General features: G+C 32.7%; 1 long non-coding RNA gene across 1 annotated transcript; it reads right to left on the bottom strand.

Annotated features, from left to right (window-relative positions):
- LOC147405924 (uncharacterized) lies at positions 1 to 3,908 on the bottom strand. Its single transcript, XR_015176176.1, has 3 exons — positions 3,062 to 3,908; positions 2,691 to 2,820; positions 1 to 2,610 (listed from the first exon to the last, which is right to left on the bottom strand). It is a non-coding gene; the product is annotated as an uncharacterized LOC147405924 (long non-coding RNA).
- Positions 3,909 to 6,039: the final 2,131 nt, after the last annotated feature.

Raw genomic sequence — 6,039 nt, 5'->3', positions numbered from 1 at the left:
AAGATATCAGCCAAGGACTTGCACAATATTTAGTAGAGTATAATCCGAACTTTATAATCAACGTCATGGATTCACATAGATAACATTTAATGTAAAATACATTCACGAAACCACATTCAAAATCCACCATTCCCATCTGGAGTACATGTCACATGGATGAACTACCAACAAAATAACAGATTAAATGTGAACTTAAGCAAGAAATTTGTAATTTCTAAAGCGAAAAATGAACCCTATAAGCTAAATGTGAAATATTGATTGTATCAGCTCTAAAACCTTCTCACCTCAACCTCCAAAACTATCTCTGAATCTGGTCCTCGAAACCTCGACAACCACTTCACCAAATTGCTCCTCCTCCATATAATTTGAAGTAAGTCTATCAGCTGAGCAACTATTCTACATCTCTTGGTCTCCGTCTTTTCTCCCCAATGTGTGGACTTCCAAAACCTTCAGAAGACCCGAGATAAAGCTTTCCAATCAATTCCATAGCCAGATCCATCGTCACACAATTAGATCACTAGAATAATAAAGATTTTGAGCACCAACTACCAATTCGTTTCTCCCTACACAACCCAAACAGCACTAACATATTTACCAATGTGATTGATGATACAAATGCCTATGTTGCTGTTGATGATTATAGTACTAATCCTATAGCTCGGTCTATACAACTCTCAGATGAACAATTTCAAAATGGCACCCCCACATATATTACATCTTCTTTCAATGATTCTTCCTCTCCTTGGATCAATAACACAGGGGCTATTGACCATATGACATGAGATCATATTATATTTTAAATAGTATTAGAAGAATCATTCCTTCTGACATTGTATTTATATAAAAAACAAATTAATCAAAATAATTCATAAAATTAACTCCTTCGACTTTTCCTACTCGGTTTAGTCGGCCCCTTTCCTTTTCTTGTTTTTTGTTTCATTGAAATTAGAGCTTCGTCATTAACCATCGGTGGGGATGGAGACCTTTGATGGGGATGAAGTATTTTGTATACTTACTTTTGTCGCATTAACAACATCTGTGATTCTTAATTGGGCTCTAAAGAAATTGATTCTTTTAATAGGCCCAATGTCAAATATCTCATCTCAACCTGACCCACATACATATGCACTAATTAATATTGTAAAATGTAGTAAATAATTAACCTAAAGTTTGATTCAAATTTATAAAATCTGAACTGTATATATGAAATTACCAATTTTGAGGTCTCTTCGGGGACCTCGACTCTATGTGATTGATGCCAACGTTGTCGTAACGCTCCAATTCGATTGTTCGGGTTCTGGATGATCATATGCAATATGTTTACGTACCATAGCTGATAGGCCGATTCAACATCCCATGGCAAAATTACTTTATCTCCTAATACTTCAGAAGACAGTACATGTTTAGACCATTTGTGCCAATGTTTCTCAATAAATTTGTTCTCCACTCAGTAAGCTTGTAAATTTAGGCCCCTGTCTTCTGAGATAAGTTGCATTGGATATGGAGGAATTGTTTGGACATATCTAAATTGTCCAAGATACCTTATCGGATGGTAAGGTTCTACGACATTGTCCAACCTCACACAACCGTCGTAGAATGTGATTGGATTTAGTGGATAATTTTGTTTATCCTCTGTGTAGATTTTAAATCACCTGCCAAGCATATAAATTAGGTAAAACATAATTACAATCTCATTATATTATACAAAATGGGTTAACACTTACGTCTTTTTTCACTTTATCATCGAAGGCTTGTCGCATATACTAGAGTTCATTAGTTGAAATGACATTTACATTGAGTGGCTTCCACCGCTTGATACGCGGGTCTCCAACATTAAACTCTTCGTCCAAACCCACTTGAAATTGTGAGAAATGCTCGTAAATCCATGCTTGCAAGTGAAAATATATATTTTTTATTACATATATGTCAAATTAAAAACAAAAAAAAGATCTAATTTACTTATACTTGAAGTAACGGTAAATAACCCACTATTTATGTTACATCTTTCCTCAATGCGCATCCCAGTTGTCGATATAAACTTGCAAGTAAGGTTGTACCTCATGAAAAGTCCTTGATATTGTCAACATCTCGTAACAATGTCAAGTATATTGCAAATAATTTTTTCCTTGTTTTATCTGCTAAAATTGTACACCCCAAAACATATAAGTACCCCCTAACAACACAATCTAATTCCTATGAGGTTGCATTGTAACTATACCCTTTCAAATTTTATATAAGACAATTGATGGAAACAGTCGCCACCTCTTCAAATTAAAGATCCAAAGTCTCCACTGCTAAATCTATAACCGTAGAACCAATTAAGGACGTCACGAAAATGGATTTACCAATAATTGGAATACCCAATATATAGTCAACATCATCCCATGTAATCGTCATCTCACCAAATGGGAGATAAAACGTGTTGGTTTTCAATTGCCATTGCTCAATAAAAACAGTCAACAAAGTATTATTAAGATATTGATACTTGTACCTTGCAAGATTCAAGAGACCTGAAACTTTCACTTTCTCTTGAAAAGCAGTGGTCTCTATTTCGTAATCCCAATCATCTAACTTCTTTGAATGATTGAATATGGTCAGAGCCTCGCTTACCTACAAATGATTACATGAAAAAAATAATAATAATAATAACTAATTATATCAAATAATTGAAAAGATAATGTAGAACTTACTTGCGATTGCCAAATAAAAAACACTTTGTGTGTTTTAAATGTTCTAAGTAATGAACTATCTATGGGACCTCTAGGAATATGTTCGCTTGAGCCTTCTACAGTAGAGTTTGAATGTCTGCTCCCTCTAGTTCTAACCATTATGAGCACAAAAGAGCATAGATAAGATTAAAACCACTTCAATTTTATTTTTATTTACTGATATCAAGAGTGTGTACTTTCACAAGTCTCATTCAAACAAAAGTTAGGAGTTTTTTAGAGGGCTCTAAATCTAATCCATGAAATCAAGAAAGAAACTACCCAACAACCAGATTGAACATAAGTGTATACGAGAAAAGGTTTATTCAGGTTCAACGACTGAGAGAAAGACTTACCTATTTCTCTATGATATCCTTCTTGATTCCTCAACAAAATTAGAAAATCATAGCAACAAAGCTTTGCAAGAGGTTCGTGAGTGAGTAAGTGAGAATGAGCTAGAGAAATTTAAATTTTTGAGAGAAAGAGAGAGATTAGGGTTCTTGAAAGGTATAAAGGGAAAAAGAGATTAGGGTTTGTGAGTTTTGATTGTTTTAACTCTAATTGTTCACTTGAGTTGTCGGGATGTTAATGAATGTGAGTTTTGTAAAATGAAATGGGTTGGAATCATATGGGTGGGAGATTTACAATTTAAGGAATTTAATCAACATATCATCGAGATGCCTTGTGAGCTTAAATCTCAGTCCCTATTAAATTTATTATATATTTTTATTATTAAAAATCATTAGACTCAAAATCACATTTCGAAAGAAATTTATAAGTTGTACGTTTCAAAGAAAGAATATGGATAAATTGGAGAAGAAAGGAAAAATGACTCTCGCAAGCTTTCGACTATTCGCATATTCATATGAAGGATTGAAAGGCTTGCGGTATTTTCAGATGATCAGGATCTAGAAAGTAGTTTCTAAAGTCTTAATTACATAGATTTTACGAGTAAATTATACACTAAATCCTCTAATTAGATACAATTCGTTATTAATCCATATTTATTATTGATTTCAATTAAATTATGTTTTCGGACCTAATTGCGATTATTTATATGTAACAGGAGAAAGTTGCAAGGTTTTCAGGCGAATTAGAAAAATCCAAAGATTCCACTGTGATCCAAGATCCGAAACAAGACCAAGGACCAAAATGTAGGCCTATATGGACCGCAACGCCTTGGTCAACTTGGGCAGCGCGGTGGTGTCGGTAGAAATGGAATTTAGTTGATTTTCTTGGTTTAAATATGTAAAAACAAAAAAAACAAAAAACAAAAAAATCTAAAATATGACAGAATTAAATTGAGCCATCAACAAGTAAAAATGTAGGTTAAAATATAAAAAAACCTAAAACATAATAAGAAATTTAATTGAGTTATTAATCAATAAAAATAACTTTGAAAATATAAAAAAAAATAAAATGAAATCTAGTTAAATTTTAATCAATCACAATGTACCTTAATATATGTATAAAAAAATAATCCTAAAACAAAAAAAGAAATAAATTGAACTATTAACCAAACAAATGTAACTTTAAATATGTAAAAAAAAATATTACAAAAAAACCTAAAAGAGGTGATCAATTTAGGGAGTAAATAGAGTAAGAGAGTGAATCGATCAAGAAAGAAGATATTAGTTGATTTAAGTTGCTGCCGTCGTTCAACTTTGGTATACCTGAAGATCCATTCGAGCAAGAGAGGAAATGAAGATGTGATCAAAAAAATAAAGGGAGATGGAGATGACGAAGAACAAATTTTTGTTAAAAGATTAAAAAGACTCAAAGGATTGGATGGATTTTAATGTATTATTAAGGTTAGAATGGTAAATGCATCAGTAAAACAAAAAAGGGTATTTTCGATATAAAAAAATTCGGTATAAATTTTTTTTCAAAAACGATAAATTATCATTTTCGAAAATATTTACTATAGTTCCTGTTTTGGTAAATAAGGTTGAAAACTCAACCATTTTGATAAATTTTCTCTAATAATATCCAAAAGAAAAAAACTTCAAGTGCTAAAAAATCTCTCTCAAACATGAGCATAAATGAGAAAATAGAAAGAACAAAACAAATTCACAGTAGATGCACTACAAAAAAAAACATTTTTCACTGGCATTTTCAACTTGCCTTATATCAATGACAGTTAGCATTTCGTTGGCAATTATGGCGTCGAGGAAAATTATAGTGGCGGTCGCAACGGTGGTTATAGAACCACCACCAATAATAGATTTTTGAAGGTGATTTTCGGACCAATTACCAATGATTATGAAATACTGATAAAACTTTTTGTCCACGTGTATTTTTCTATTACTGATAGTTAGAAACCGCCGGCAATGTCTATTATAAATGGCGTTTATTGGAAACCACCACTAAAATTTGTATTAGAGGCGCTTATTTGAACCGCAGGGAATGTATCCTTTTAATGTCATTTATTGTAAACTACCGTTAAATAATGTATTAGAGGCACTTATTTTATCTGCCGGTAACATGATATATTACCGGCAGGTAAAATAGTATTAGAGGCCCACAAGATCCCACCTAAACAGAAAATCTTCAAAAGAAAATCCCTACTTTGCTTACACCAATGTGGACCTCCAGCTAGAAAAGAGTTGAATTAAAGACCTTGGAGTGCACCGAGACAAATGAAAAACATAAAGGAAATGGGACTACACTGAATTTACATAGGCACAATGAATGAACAATTTGGTCAACTCCCAGTTAGTCTTACACAAGAAGTAATAATTAATAACAAACAAACATGCCTCTAATTCTAAGAATATCCAATGCATCTTTAAAAAGTCCATACAATGCTAAACTATGTAGCACAAAGCAATTCTGATTAGTTGAAGGAAAAAAATTGATGAACACCTAAAAGAGAAGTAGTCCCATTGGCTAAACTGTGAACAACCACAACTAAAACTATATCACATGGGATGGGCCTCCTTGCTACACCAGACCTTATGAGAAGCCTTACATTTTTCCAACTTATTAGAGGGGTACCCCACTTAATCATGCAGCTCATAGTAAACCGCACAACTAAACGTGTGTTCTCTAAATTGTCAATGTAGCTCAATGTTTCTAAATGTGAACATACATATCATACCTGGATTAATCTAAGCATTTTAGAATGTCACGCATACGATTACCCATGTTCTAATTTCTTGGATATATTAATGCAATATCTATAAATACTTAGAAAAAAAAAAAAAACATTAATGCAATAGTTAATAGTTGGTTATTTAACCAAGTAGACAAGCAGTGCTGACCCTTAGAACAAAAAAACATACTAACTAAGATGGGTGCATGAAGATTCTGGACTATTGAACTCTTGATTCAC

The sequence above is a fragment of the Akebia trifoliata genome, chromosome 3 (assembly GCF_017979445.1).
Source record: "Akebia trifoliata isolate Shusen 1 chromosome 3, ASM1797944v1, whole genome shotgun sequence".
NCBI lineage: Eukaryota > Viridiplantae > Streptophyta > Magnoliopsida > Ranunculales > Lardizabalaceae > Akebia > Akebia trifoliata.
Note: the sequence above shows the minus strand (reverse complement) of the source record. Positions and strands in the feature narration are given on the sequence as shown.